The sequence below is a fragment of the Mus caroli genome, unplaced genomic scaffold (assembly GCF_978045245.1).
Source record: "Mus caroli unplaced genomic scaffold, Mus_caroli_1 scaffold_7, whole genome shotgun sequence".
Taxonomy (NCBI): Eukaryota; Metazoa; Chordata; class Mammalia; order Rodentia; family Muridae; genus Mus; species Mus caroli.
In genome coordinates, this window is record NW_028227262.1 from 100,808,358 (window position 1) to 100,823,637 (window position 15,280).

General features: G+C 43.4%; 2 non-coding genes across 2 annotated transcripts; one reads left to right on the plus strand and one right to left on the minus strand.

The window, feature by feature from the left end:
* The first annotated feature begins 3,480 nt into the window (after nucleotides 1–3,480).
* Nucleotides 3,481–3,552, plus strand: Trnac-gca (transfer RNA cysteine (anticodon GCA)). The gene has a single exon. It is a non-coding gene; the product is annotated as a tRNA-Cys (tRNA).
* A 7,093-nt stretch (nucleotides 3,553–10,645) lies between these two features.
* Trnac-gca (transfer RNA cysteine (anticodon GCA)) lies at nucleotides 10,646–10,717 on the minus strand. The gene has a single exon. It is a non-coding gene; the product is annotated as a tRNA-Cys (tRNA).
* Between the last annotated feature and the right edge of the window lie 4,563 nt (nucleotides 10,718–15,280).

Here is a 15,280-nt window from a genome sequence, read left to right on the forward strand (position 1 = left end):
ATCTGCTTCATGTATATCTCATAAACATCTCTGAAGCTGTATGGCCACTCCCCAACATGTGTACTTTCCAGTACTCTGAAATCATCTGCTTTGTCATTTGAGGCTCAGCCCTAAGCCAACTCTGCACACCTGTCTGTCACCTTGTGATGACCAACACCCTCCTATCCTGTTTCACAGCTCAGACTGAACACAAACACCTGGAAGTCTGCATTTATCTCATTCTGCAGACCTACCTACAAAAGCCACCCTCAGAGGTCTGGGTGTTAAAAAATTGATGGCTTTGTGGGAGAGAAAATTGTTTTCTCTAAGGGAGTGGCTCTTGGTAAGTCAATTTATTGCAGTAGAACAGTTCTGCCCCAGAAGCAGATGGACAGCACAAGTAGGAGGACACAGAGCCTGGGGTACAAAGGTGGGATGGCTCTGCATAACAGAGATAAAAGAAGGAGTTGAAGGTGAATATGATCCAAATACAGTGTATGACATCTCAAAGAATTATTGAAAATATCACAAAGCATAGGGTTTTTTTTTGTTTTTGTTTTTGTTTTTTGTTTTTTTGCTCAGCATTAGTGTCTTACCAGCAGGTTGTGGAAAAAACAATACCATTTGGAAGATCTTGTGAAACAATGTCATAAGTTTAACCATAACTTTTCAAAAACTGGCAGAAAGACCCCCTCCATTAGATGGTACAGATATGTAATCCTGCTGTACTAGCCTTGATCCTGGGACTAGCTAGGTCATGGATCCTAGAAGAAAAATTTCTACTAATGTTCTGCTAAAGGAACACTGCAATAAAATGACTGCTAATGATGGACTGCTCCACCCACAGATCAGTGCTTTGGTCAGCTCACATTGGAGGAGCTTCTTCTTGCAGGAGATGGACCTTAACACAGAGACCCACAAATGGGCAGTGTACAGAGGGTGAGAGACTGTGCAGCACTCAGTAGTAAATGAGATCCCTTCCTCAAACCCCTACACCCAAGGTCAGAGTGCTGTGCTGAAGAGGAGGCAGAAAGGCTGTAAGAGCCAAAGCTGGTGGATAACTCCAAGGTGCAGTGTCATCCGTTTTGTGTTTCATTTTGCCCATCTTTTCCTTTCCACTTCAGATCTGCAAAAGAGTGATAAGTCGTAACCATATGATACAGTCAACACTAGGTTGTCTTGAAATCTCCTCTGCTAACAATATTGATCCAAAACTGTTCTATTTAGTCCATTGTAGATATTTAAAACAAGGACAATTTCAGACTGTTATTTTGCCAAAATTTGTTATTAATGCACATATTTTTCCCCTCGGACACATTTGTAACTATATAAACAAAATCATTTCCCTGAGCACTAGTATTTTCCAAGCTCCTCCTAGTAAGGCCCATTACATCACAAGTATAGCTTTCAACTGCTATTCATTGCTTTCTTACTTATTTACTTTTAAACTTATTTACTCTACATCCTGGTCACAGCCCCCTTCTAGTAACCCCACCCCACAATCCTTACCTCCATTTTTTCTCCTCTGAGCAGGTGGGTTCCCCCTCACTATTCCCCCTTTGGCATATCAAGTCTCTGCCAGGCTACATGCATCCTTTCCCACTGATGCCAGACATGGCAGCCCACCTAGGAAAGCATATCCAATGTACAGGCAATAGCCTTTGGGACAGCCATATCTCTACATGGAGACCAAGCTGCACATCTGCTCCATATGTGAGGAGAGGCCTAGGTACATCCTGTGTGTTCAACTGCTTTCCTAATCAAATGTACAGTCATCTTCCACATTCCACCAACAGCAGCATCGTTAGGTCCTGTTATAATAACAACACAGGCCCCAGTTTCAACTTTTCTCTTACTGTTTCCTGTTACTATAGTGGCACATACACGGTTACTATGCTACACAATTGCCATGAGCCCACATCATGATCAAGGTAAATTATCATCAAAGGAAGCACTTAACTGGGGGATTGCTTACACTTTTAAATTTTAGTCTGTGATGATCATGGTGAGAAGCATCGTAGAAAGTAGGCATTGTTGTCACTGGAGCACAAACTGAGAGTTTATATCTGACACATGAGCAGGAAGAAGAGATCTGGCCCTGATGGAGGTTTTTCAATCCCCAAATTATGCACTGAGTGACAGATTTCCTCCTACATAGTCCCACCTCTCAAATGTCCCTGAATAGTTCCACAGACTGGGAACTTTTAAATATGTGAGCCTATTGGGGCCATTTTCATACAAACCACCATATTATTGTATGAAAAATATTTAAATTAAATGCACAGACTATCAGTATAGCATGTGGGAAGAAGTATCGGTCTTCTCATGCATAGAATGGCTAGACATTTTAGTTTATTCGCCTCTTCTCAGAAGGGTTCCCCTCCCAAAGGAAGCAATGTCATTGTGATAAGAAACTCTGAAGAACTAGAAATCTGAAAATCGACACTTCCACACAGAAGAGATGGTGGAGAGGAAGAATTACCTGGTGAAGGTGGAGGGATCCACAGTGCCTTGACTGTGCAGTATGGTTTGTGGGCAACCAGAAAAAAGGAGCAGGAACCTGGGTCACTACAGGAAACAGAAACTACAGATGTTTATTATTGATGATCTAGGCATGGAAAATTGTTCAAAAAGATATTTCATAGAGAACTCACATGTATGGAAGATGTTGAAAGAAATGAACAGTTTTAAGCATGAGGCTGTTATTACCTCCAGGAAAAGCAAAAGTTCCACCAGCTATCTTGATCCTGTTTAGAATGACTGACATCAGTCCTACAGTGTGAACAAATCATCGTGATATAAACACAGAGTCATCCAACCAAAAGCTGGGACATGACTGAATCTGGAAAGTTGGAATGGAAGAGGATGTGAAGTTATGATCTCACCCACAAGTTGGTTAGTGACTGATGTGTAGACAAGATGATATAAGAGCACTCTGTGCGTGTTTTCCCTAAGTGCACAGGCTAGACAAGCAGAGATGACTAACCCTCTGGGTAAATGCTCCCATTGGATGACAGGAGCAATGAACTAGACACATGTGTATTTTTTCTTAGTAATCTTTCAAAACTTACATTGAGTTTTCAAAAATAATCAAATTGTGCATACATTTTGATTAGCAAATAGATGAAAACAACTTCGTGTAGTGGTGACAGGTTTGAAGGCTCAGGGAGAGTCCACAGTATCAGGATTCTCTATGCTCTGCTCTATTGATGTAGCTCCTCCGGAGGCCAGCTAAGTAGCCCTTGTGTTGCATGTGGGTTTACTTGAGTTGAAGGCTGAAGCAGCACCAGCTGAAGCCTCCTGCCTCAGGGAGGACCTCAGCAGGAGAGTGCTGGTCATTCATGAGGACATGACAGTCAGATGAGCAGAGGGAGCTCAGGCCTGGGCCTCATAGGAGGAAGCAGATGATGACAGAGCACTGGCAGGTGAACATGCCAGATGTTAGCAGGCAGGGAGTGGCCATGCAGGTTCTAAGTGCCCATGAGACATTAATAAACAGGTGGGGGTATAGCTCAGGGGTAGAGCATTTGACTGCAGATCAAGAGGTCCCTGGTTCAAATCCAGGTACCCCCTACAACAAGCTTGTTTTGACTCATGAAGATATCTCACACTCAGTCCTGTTTCTTCCAATCACTCCAGTCATGGACCTCACCAGACCTGGGAGCTACTGACCAGCCCATCATGTGAATAGATGGCTTTCTTAAATCTCTTCCTACATGCTGACTGTCCTTCCCATTCTTAGTATCTGTCTCCCCTGTTCTTGTAGAAACTTAGTTTCTCTGGTTCTGTTGACTTGTAGCTAGGTAGATATGATGTGAAATAGAAGGCAGGAACTATAAGGTAGAATTAGGAAGTTTCTAGTCACAGCAGTTTTAGTGACACCCAGTGTCCAAGGATCAGAAAGGAAAGCCTAACCATAAAATTATGTGGTTCTGTGGCTCTCTGGTGAATCTGTAGTCAGAACTGAGGATTCTAGTCACAGAATCAGGTTGTCTGTGTAGGGTGGATATTTCCCTTGTGAGCTTCTCTCCCCTTCCCGACTTCTCACTTGCTTCATGGTTAGAGGCTAAAACTGGCTGAACTGCTATCCCTGGAAGACAGGGATCCTGCAGTGATGCTGCTGACAATGCCAGTTAGGGTCCTATAAGAACTCAGAGAGGCAGCTCATTTGTCTTCAGGGAAGGAAGAGAGGGATGTCTGGGGGCTCATATTAGAAGGCAGTTGGCCAGCCCGGGAGCTAAATAAGGACAGCAGTGTGAAGTGGGCTCAGGATCTGATGCTGCTCTGCTCCTTTTCTTGGGTGATGATGCTATTCAAGGATGGGCCTGGAAAGCTGCAGAGCTGAGGAAGGCATCTCACCAATCAGGCCTGGCAACTTCTTGAAAGTAGGTCTGTGAGCATCTGTAATTTAACTTTATAGTCAGTCATAACCTATTACCACTCTGATGAAGATTATTAACTGTGTATACTGTTACTAGTGAGGGTATAGCTCAGGGGTAGAGCATTTGACTGCAGATCAAGAGGTCCTTGGTTCAAATCCAGGTGCCCCCTTTTCATGGATTTGGAAACTATTTTCATAGTATATATCTACTTTTTCTTTTACTCAGGTGGCTTGAGCTTCACCTCCATGTGAGCTTAGCACTGTTATCACCCATCAGATCCCTTTTGTGGTAGATGGCTGTGTGTGTTCATGTGATCTCAAGTCCTCCTGGTGAACAGGTCTCCAGTATATTTAGACTATAGATTGAGTTCTCAAAACCTAGAAAGACTATGTTTTATTAGATAAGATCATCAGTGGTTCTTAGAATATAGAATTGAACATGAGTATGTATTGGGCTGCATCAAATACAGTAAATAAATGAAATGGGGGAGACTGGGATGATGTTTGCCCATAGGTTGAGACATTCAGTAGGTGCATCAGGAAATGTGGGATTCCAGGCTCTCACAGGGAGAATAAGAGCCATAGATTCCACAGATCACAGCGTTTCCAAACTGCCTGTGGACCTGGATTGTGTCCAGTGGTGGCCATGACTGACATCTGTTCTATATGCTCAATATCTATTCTGTAGCAGCCATGTCTCCCTGTTTTAAGTGCTACCCCTTAGAATGAGTTTTCCAAAGAAGATCCTTACTTTCTTGGCAGCTGTTGCTACAACTCAGTGTAAAGGGCCAAGAAAAGCCTCATCTTGGAGGAACTCTACTTTGTAACATGGACAGCTCCTCCACCTGTCCATTTACTGAAGACACAGGGAACATGTAGACCCACACTGTCCTCCACTGGGCTGAGCTTCTCAGCTCTTTCTACAGTGACAGAGATTCCAAACTAAACACAGACTCAAATCAGCAGAGAGATGGGGTCATAGTGTCTCTGTCCTCGGTGTGCATTGCCACATCAGTGACAAACTCCAGTGATGTTTTGGAGGATACCAGCCATTCTGCACACTTGACAAAGAAGTTCCATGAGTCACATGAGTCTTTATTGTCATATTTTTCTGTTACAAGTAACAGAAGCTAAGAAGATCCAATGTTGAATGCAAGAATCTTCTCGAATATTCAGCTGAAACCTTGTAGTGGGTTGGTGGTTAGTTGTCATTAAACCTAATTGTGTATATTTCTAAAAATACAACCACATTTTTCTAAAAACAGGTCATATGAGCACCCCCACCCCTACTCCAGTTTTCTCTCAAAACTGGATACTAAGTTTGTGCTGAATTTTGTAGTGAAGTGAGCAACGGTAAACTCCTGCTCTGTCTCTGCAATGCTTGTGTGAATTTTGTGTTATCTGCTTATGTATCTGTAAGAACTTACCGTGAGGCTTCTAATCTTGTTCTTCTTTTGTGTGTAATGGTTTGACTACTTTGCAAAAGTCCTTGTTCTATGAGTAAAATATACAGCGGATGTATATTTACTAAGTAAAATCTGAATAAACATTTTTCCAAGAACAAGCATTCGGTAATTGTCCTAGTCATTTTATGCAAATTACAGAAATTGCGCTAGGGCCTCTTAGTCACCACAGACTACCTTTTTTGACTATGATCCTCTCTTACATATTTGTATTTGTGTGGCTTTGTGATGGTTTCTAGGAGATGGTTTCAGATGATAGAAATTCATGTGAAGTGGAACTTTCTCATTTCTTTGAAGACTGAGTTATGTCAGATGATGGCTTGCTGAAAGAGGGAAATGAGCAGATGCTTTGGTGAAGCAGGTGAAGGATGTGTGACAATTAGGAAGAGAAGAAATATAACCCCACAGATGAAACTGTTGCATTGGTTCACCTTGCACCACATTTCTTACCTTTACTTGTTGTGACTTCATATAGAGTAACTTGCCAAAGAACTTCTCATGATACTTCAGCTGCTTCTTGACCCTTCCACAGTCTCGTGTCAATTTCTCAGAGCCTCTCAGGGTTTCCTGAATCAAAATGACCCTGATGATTTATGTTTTATATTCATTGAGTACACTGGACTGCTGATACCAAATGTTGAAATTATTCACAAAGAACCACTCTAAACAGGTCTACAGCTCCTGTTTCCTATTAACTCTCATTTCCCAATACCTCTGGTAGGTGGGCTAGAAAGGAGGTTGAAACATTTAAGAACCCTAATTAAAGTAGGTTTTGGAAAAACCCAAGCCTACATTCTGTAGGCTATGCTCTAACTGGTCAAATAAGCAGTCTTGTACCTGGTTCATGCTGATGCTGAGCTAATGGTTTGGGGTCAGCATGGGGTTAACTCTCTCTCTCAAATTTGGAGCTTTTCATTCAAATTTGGGACCAGAAAATAAAAGGCAGGAGACCAGAGGGTGAAAAATCACAGAAAAATTTCCCAGTACACAAATTGCAGAAGGCTAGAGTAGAGTGGGGAGTGCACCAGGATGAGGAATTTGCATGCAAAACCACAGGAGGGATGCAGAGCAGGACTCTGGCACTGTACACTGGTTCTCCAAATGAGGCCCCACAAATGCTAACCAGCAAAGTGTGGAGTGTGCTGGGCATGAAGGGATTCTGGAAGTCCTGTGGTAGGTGTCAGGGGAAGAACATGGTAAATACAAGCCTGGTAAAGCTCAGTCTGAGGGAATGGGGTCAGGTCATCTAGCACATTGGAAATCAAACATCCCCATGTATACTATATCCTAGGGTGAGGCAGTGCAGGTGACCTGTGAGAATAAGAAATTCTGCATAGTTTACAAGATCAGAGCACAGGAACTTTATCTGAATCTGCTCTAAGACTCTGAGTCCTGCTGATCATTTGCTATCATCCAGTGTCCTGTCTCATATTTCAGTGACCATGGTCTCCAGATGTCCTTCATCATATCTGTAGACTCTGCTTTCCCTTGGTTATAAGAAGGGGTGTTTTCTATGTCCCTCCTAGAGAATCTGATCAAAGAGTCCTAAGCAGATGGAGATCTTTCCATTCTGTCCAATCCTGTCGCCAAGTCACCTCCAAAGGTCAGCTTTTGGGTTTCCATATGGCTCTTTTAGTTGGGTTCTAAGTTGAAGTAGCACCAGCTGAAGCCTTCTGAATTTAATGCCCCTGCCTCAGCTAGGATCTAAGCCAGAAAATATGCCAGACGTTCATGAGGACATAGTATTCAGATGAGCAGAGGCAGCTCAGGGCTGGGCCTCATAGGAGGAAGCAGATGATGACAGAGCAGTGGCAAGTGGACATTCCAGATGTTAGCAACCAGGAAGTGGACATGAAGGTTCTGAGTGCCCATCAGACACTAATAAACATGCGGGGGTATAGCTCAGGGGTAGAGCATTTGACTGCAGATCAAGAGGTCCCTGGTTCAAATCCAGGTGCCCCCTACTACAAGCTTGTTTTGAGTCATGAAGCTATCACACACTCAGTCCAGTTTCTTCCATTCACTTCAGTTATGTATGCACATTATACCTGCAAAGACATTATACAAACACACCCACACAAAATTACTCACAAACATAAATACACACACACACTCACAAAAGCACATACACATTCATACCTACACACACATGCAATCATAAGCACACACACACACATCACCAGTATTGGGAATTTTCAGTATCCCTATCTCTCTTTAATACTTTAATCTCTCTTTCATTAGTGGTGAGTCAGGTATCCTAGGGCACTGGAGATGAGAACTCACAGAGGTTCCCTAGTGAGGCAGTGCAGGGATGTGTTGCTAATGAGGAGAGTCTACACAGGTACCAGGGCATAAGTCACTGGCAGGACAATGGCTAAAGTTCATGCATTCCCTGAGTAAAGGCCTTTCCCTGCTGGGCACACTGCTGACCATGTCACACTCTGGAGACCATCCAGTCTCTCTGACTCTCACTTCTCCTCAATTTTGAGCATGGAGCCATTCTTCAGGTTACATCTTCTTCTGCTACATTGTGGATTTCACAAGAGGGAGGAAGATGAGAGACAATAGAGGCTGCTCAATCCCTGCTCAGGAAGGCTGGCACAAGAGTCCCTGAATCATTAATGTGAACTCTGCTATGACTTGTTCACTATGACTTGGGTCTTGCTTGGGCCAGATTTAAGCAATGATTTTTCACATCTGTAGCATGAAGTGGCTTATATAAAATTAGTAGGTATAAACAAGTATATCTGAAATATCCCTGGAGGTTTTTAGAGACACAGGTAGGTCATCTAAGGTACTGTTTCCAGTGTACCTGGTGTAGGTTTTCTTGAGTGGGCAATGAGATATTTGCTCCTGGCCTACCCTATCCTACTTGTGTGGTGTTCTTAGAACACATGGTGTTTTGAACCCAACAAAAGGGGGTTTCAGCATCATAACCTGCCATGCAGGTCATCATTGCAGTTCACAGAGCCCACAGCTTGGCAAGACTGTGGGTGACTTTACAAAGCACCATCCAGTTCCACCAAAGCTAGCTAACAAGGAGGATGCTTCCTGGTCAGTGCCAACTTGGTTCACCATGTCCTGTGACTAATATGTGTGCTGTCTTCATCAACAGCAGATAGTGAGCATGTGCTAGTTGCCATTCATATGAGAGCAATGGCAATACCTGTATAGTCCTTGGGGTCTCAGAACACCAGGGTTTGACTGAAATTAACCTAGACAAGGGGTTATGCTCATCCAAGAAGCCATAGATTGCCGAAGAAGACACTTCTGTGCCAGGTCTGGGATATTTACCTTTGAGTTGTTAGTCAGGGGTGTCCTGGAGCCACAACGGTCTTATTTTCTATTAGTGTTAAGTACTATTGTTGACAAGTTAACTACCAGGATGTTAGCTTGTACTGTATATATCACCTGCTCCTTATAGGCTAGGGTAGACTATAAGATTTTCCCTTTGGTGTCAAATTCTTTGACACTTCCTGGGACACTCAACCATTCTAAGGAGGACTGGCAGAAACTTAGGATGGAAGCCCACATCTTCCTTTATGGGAAATTTTCTTACATTTTGTCATTTCATGATTTTCTGTTTCTAATCATTGTGCAAAATTAAGGACAGGGGTGGGTGTTGCATAGATTCAGAGTCTTGTGTGCCTTTGTGTGAGAATTGTGTTAAGTACTCTTAAGGCTAAGTCATATTCATGGAAGATCTCAAATTACCTTGTATTATGCAGCTCAGAGAGCTATGCAGTTTACTCAAGAAAGTTCAAGTAATGGAATCTCCTAGATTCATTGAAGACCCAAATAAGGTGGATGTGGCAAGTTCAGTACCAAAATCATATTTAATAAGGCGGGCACCTGGATTTGAACCAGGGACCTATTAATCTGCAGTCAAATACTCTACCCCCGAGTTATACCCCCATTTTATAGCTAAGTAAGCCTCTCATTATCACCTTTTCCAACTTGGTACCACACCCATGCTTGCTCTGTATTCATGATCTACTGCTTCCTCTACTGATCTTGAACCTGGAAGGATTTTTCTACTAAAGTCTTCCCTCCACCCTTCTCCCCTCAAACTTTGATTAGCCCACCTAAATGCACCCCTCTCTCTCTGGGTGTGCTGCAGATCTGTTCTTGGAATCTAGGAAGACACTTAATCATATTGGATTCCTTCAGTTCACAATTAATTTTTCGTAAGTGGCCAAGACAAGAGCTGAGGGTTCTGGGTCTTCATTAGCCCAATCTGCAACCCAGAGAGAATTTTATCCTCCAGGACATCAGCAGAGTGCTCATTACTTCACTCCATCATTTATTCACTCAGTGACATACATGGACCTCATTAGCTATGGTCACTTATCAGCCACTGTGAAGAGACAAAAAGAGATCAGTCATTTTCCTTTTTCCTCAGAGTCTTCATATACATAGGAGTCAAATTCATACATTGGGTCTTTCCTCTGAGTGAGGAGGAGCCACAGCACAGGTTAGGGGGAAGTGGAACTAAGGATTATCCTATAGGAGGCTCTGGAGGGACTTCCTGATGGGACAGCTATGGAAATCCCAGAGGAAGAAGCCACTCCTCAGGTTCATAGACTCTTCTCTGTGACATTCTGCATAGAGTGAAACTTCTAGAGCCTTGGAGTGCAACCTGTGCCACATCATGTGATCTGGATGGGTCTTACAGTGGATCCTATACTAGCTCCTCTCACAGAACAGTATAGAGACCAGGCCTGAGCAGAATACAGAGCATACTGGAGCACAATCTGTTAAGCAGCTCTGTGTGAGCCAATACTTCTCATTTGGTCTCTTGTATATTAAGGAGACAATAATAAGGGGGCACCTGGATTTGAACCAGGGACCTCTTGATCTGCAGTCAAATGCTCTACCCCTGAGCTATACCCCCATCTGCTTCATGTATATCTCATAAACATCTCTGAAGCTGTATGGCCACTCCCAACATGTGTACTTTCCAGTACTCTGAAATCATCTGCTTTGTCCTGGTAGGCCCAGCCCTAAGCCAACTCTGCAACCTGTCTGTTCCCTCCTGATGACCAGCACCCTCCTATCCTGTTTCACAGCTGAGACAGAACACAAACACCTGGAAGTCTGCATTTATGTCATCCTGCAGACTCACCTACACAAGCCACCCTCAGAGGGCTGGGTGTTAATCAACTGATGGCTTTGAGCGAGAGAGAACTGTTTTCTTTAAGGGAGTGGCTCTTGGTAAGTCAATTTATTGCAGTAGAACACTTCTGCCCCAGAAGCAGATGGACCGCACAAGTAGGAGGACACAGAGCCTGGGGTACAAAGGTGGGATGGCTCTGCATAACGGAGATAAAATAAGGAGTTGAAGGTGAATATGATCAAAATACACTGTATGACATCTCAAAGAATTATTGAAAATATCATAAAACAAAGTTTTTTTTTTCTCAGCAATAGGTTCTTACCAGTAGGTTATGGAGAAGAACCAATAGCCTTTGGAAGAGCTTGTGAAACAATGTCATAAGTTTAACCATAACTTTTAAAAATCTGGCAAAAAGGCCTACTAAATTAGATGGTACAGATATGTAATCCTGCTGTCCTAACCTTGATCCTGGGTCTAGCTAGGTCATGGATCCTAGAAGAAAAATTTCTACTAATGTTCTGCTAAAGGAACACTGCAATAAAATGACTGCTAATGATGGACTGCTCCACCCACAGATCAGTGCTTTGGTCAGCTCACATTGGAGGAGCTTCTTCTTGCAGGAGATGGAAGTTAACAGGGAGACCCACAAATGGGCAGTGTACAGAGGGTGAGAGACTGTGCAGCACTCAGTAGTAAATGGGATCCCTTCCTCAAGCCCCTACACCCAAGGTCAGAGTGCTGTGCTGAAGAGGAGGCAGAAAGGCTGTAAGAGCCAAAGCTGGTGGATAACTCCAAGGTGCAGTGTCATCTGTTTTGTGTTTCATTTTGCCCATCTTTTCCTTTCCACTTCAGATCTGCCAAAGAGTGATAAGTCGTAACCATATGAAAGAGTCAACACTAGGTTGTCTTGAAATCTCCTCTGCTAACAATATTGATCCAAAACTGTTCTATTTAGTCCATTGTAGATATTTAAAACAAGGACAATTTCAGACTGTTATTTTGCCAAAATTTGTTAATAATGCTAATATTCTTCCCCTCTGACACATTTGTAACTATATAAAACAATCTCATTTCGATGAGCAGTACTTTCCAAGCTCCTGCTAGTAAGGCCAATTACATCACAAGTATAGCATTCAAATGTTCTTCATTACTTTCCTACTTTTTTTTTTACTTATTTATTCTATATCTCGCTCACTGCCCCCTGCTAGTCACTGCACCCCACAATCCTTATCTCCATTTTCCTTCTCCTCTGAGCAGGTGAGTGCCCCCTCTGTATCCCCCACCCTGGCATATCAAGTCTCTGCCAGGCTACATGCATCCTTTCCCACTGAGGCCAGACATGGCAGCCCACCTAGGGGAGCATATTCCATGTACAAGCAACAGCCTTTGGGATAGCCCTGTCTCCACATGGAGGCTAAGCTGAACATCTGCTGCATATGTGAGGGGAGGCCTAGGTACAGCCTGTGCCTTTAACATCTTCCTAATCTAATGTCCTGTCATCTCCCACATTCTTCCAACAAGAAGCATCGTTAGGGTCCTGTTATAATAACAACACAGGCCCCAGTATCAACTTTTCTCTAACTGTTTTCTGTTACTATAGTGGCACATACATGGTTATTATACTACACTATTGCCATGAACACACATCATGATCAAGGGAAATTATCGTCAAAGGAAGCACTTAACTGGGGGATTGCTTACACTTTTTAAGTTTAGCCCTTGATGGCCATGGTGAGAAGCATGGTAGCACGTAGGCAGCCTTGTCACTGGAGCACAAACTGAGAGTTTACATCTGACACACAAGCAGGAAGCAGAGGGTCTGGGTCTGATGGAGATTTTCAAATCTCAAATTATACACTCAGTGACAGATTTCCTCCTACACAGTCCCACCTCTCAAATGTCCCTAAATAGTTCCAGAGACTGTGGACCTAGCATTTAAATATGTGAGCTTATGGGGGCCATTTTCATTCAAACCACCATATTATTGTATGAAAAATATTTAAATTAAATGTACAGACTATCAGTATAGCATGAGGGAAGAAGTATAGGTCTTATCACACATAGAAGGGCTAGACATTTTACTTTATTCACCTCTTATCAGAAGCGTTCTCCTCCCAAAGGAAGCAATGTCATTGTGATAAGAAACATTGAAGAACTAGAAATCTGAAAAGAGACACTTCCACACAGAAGAGATGGTGGAGAGGAAGAATTACCTGGTGAAGGTGGAGGGAACCACAGTGCCTTGGCTGTGCAGGATGGTTTGTGGGAAACCAGAACAGAAGGAGCAGGAACCTGGGTCACTACAGGAAACAGAAAGTACAGATGTTTATTATTGATGGTCTGCGCTTGGAAAATTGTTCAGAAAGACATTTCATAGAAAACTCAACATGTGTGGAAGATGTTGCAAGAAATGGAAAGGTTTAAGCATGAGGCTGCCATTAACTCCAGGAAAAGCAAAAGTCCCACCAGCTATCTTGATCCTGTTTAGAATGACTGACGTCAGTGAACAAATCATTGTAATATAATCACAGAGTCATCCAACCAAAGGCTGGGACACAACTGAATCTGGAAAGTCAGAATGGAAGAGGATATGAAGTTATGATCTCATCCACAAGTCGGTTAGTTACTGATGTGTAGACAAGATGACATAAGAGACAGCACACTTTGCCTGTTTTTCCCTTAGTGCACAGGCTAGACAGCAGAGATGGCTAACCCTATGGGGAATGGATCCCATTGGATGACAGGAGCAATGAACTGGATACGTGTGGATGTTTTCCTAAAATCTTTCAAAAATAACATTGAGTTTTCAAAATAATAAAATTGTGCATACATTTTGATTAGCAAATAGATGAAAACAAGATTGTGTACTGTTGACTGGTTTGAAGGCTAAGGGAGAGGCCACAGTGTCAGGATTCTCTGTGCTTTACTCTGCTGATGTAGCTCCTCCGGAGGCCAGCTAAGTAGCCCTTGTGTTGCATGTGGGTTTACTTGAGTTGAAGGCTGAAGCAGCACCAGCTGAAGCCTCCTGCCTCAGGGAGGACCTCAGCAGGAGAGTGCTGGTCATTCATGAGGACATGGCAGTAGGATGAGCAAAGGCAGCTCAGGGCTGGGCCTCATAGGAGGAAGCAGATGATGACAGAGCACTGGCAGGTGCACATGCCAGATGGTAGCGGGCAGGGAGTGGCCATGCAGGTTCTGAGTGCCCATGAGACATTAATAAACAGGTGGGGATATAGCTCAGGGGTAGAGCATTTGACTGCAGATCAAGAGGTCCCTGGTTCAAATCCAGGTACCCCCTACAACAAGCTTGTTTTGACTCATGAAGATATCTCACACTCAGTCCAGTTTCTTCCAATCACTCCAGTCATGGACCTCACCAGACCTGGGAGCTCCTGACCAGCCCATCATGTGAATAGATAGCTTTCTTAACTCTCTTCCTTCATGCTGACTGTCCTTCCCATTCTTAGTATCTGTCTCCCCTGTTCTTGTAGAAACTTAGTTTCTCTGGTTCTGTTGACTTGTAGCTATGTAGATATGATGTGAAATAGAAGGCAGGAACTATAAGGTAGAATTAGGGAGTTTCTAGGCACAGCAGTTTTAGTGACACCCAGTCTCCCAGGAACAGAAAGGAAAGCCTAACCATAAAAATGTGTGGCTCTATGGCTCTCTGGTGAATCTGTAGTCAGAACTGAGGATGCTAGTAACAGAATCAGCTTGTCTAAGTAGGGTAGATATTTCCCTTGTGAGCTTCTCTCCCCCTTCCAGGCTGCTCACTGGTTTCATGCTTAGAGGCTAAAAACTGGCTGAACTGCTATCCCTGGAAGACAGGGATCCTGCAGTGATGCTGCTGACAATGCCAGGTAGGGTCCTAAGAGGACTCAGAGAGGCAGCTCATTTGTCTTCAGGGAAGGAAGAGAGGGGTGTCAGGGGGCTCATATTAGAAGGCAGTTGGCCAGCTCGGGAGCTAAATAAGGTCAGCAGTGTGAAGTGGGCTCAAGGTCTGCAGTGTTAGTGGGCTCTGGGTCTGGGGTTGCTCTGCTCTTTTTCTTGAGTGATGATGCTTTTCAAGGATGGGCCTGGAAAGCTGCAGAGCTGAGGAAGGCATCTCACCAATCAGGCCTGGCAACTTCTTGAAAGTAGGTCTGTGAGCATCTGTAATTTAACTTTATAGTCAGTCATAATCTATCACCACTCTGATGAAGATTATTAAGTGTGTATACTGTTACTAGTGGGGGTATAGCTCAGGGGTAGAGCATTTGACTGCAGATCAAGAGGTCCCTGGTTCAAATCCAGGTGCCTCCTTTTCATGGATTTGGAAACTATTTTCATAGTATATATCTA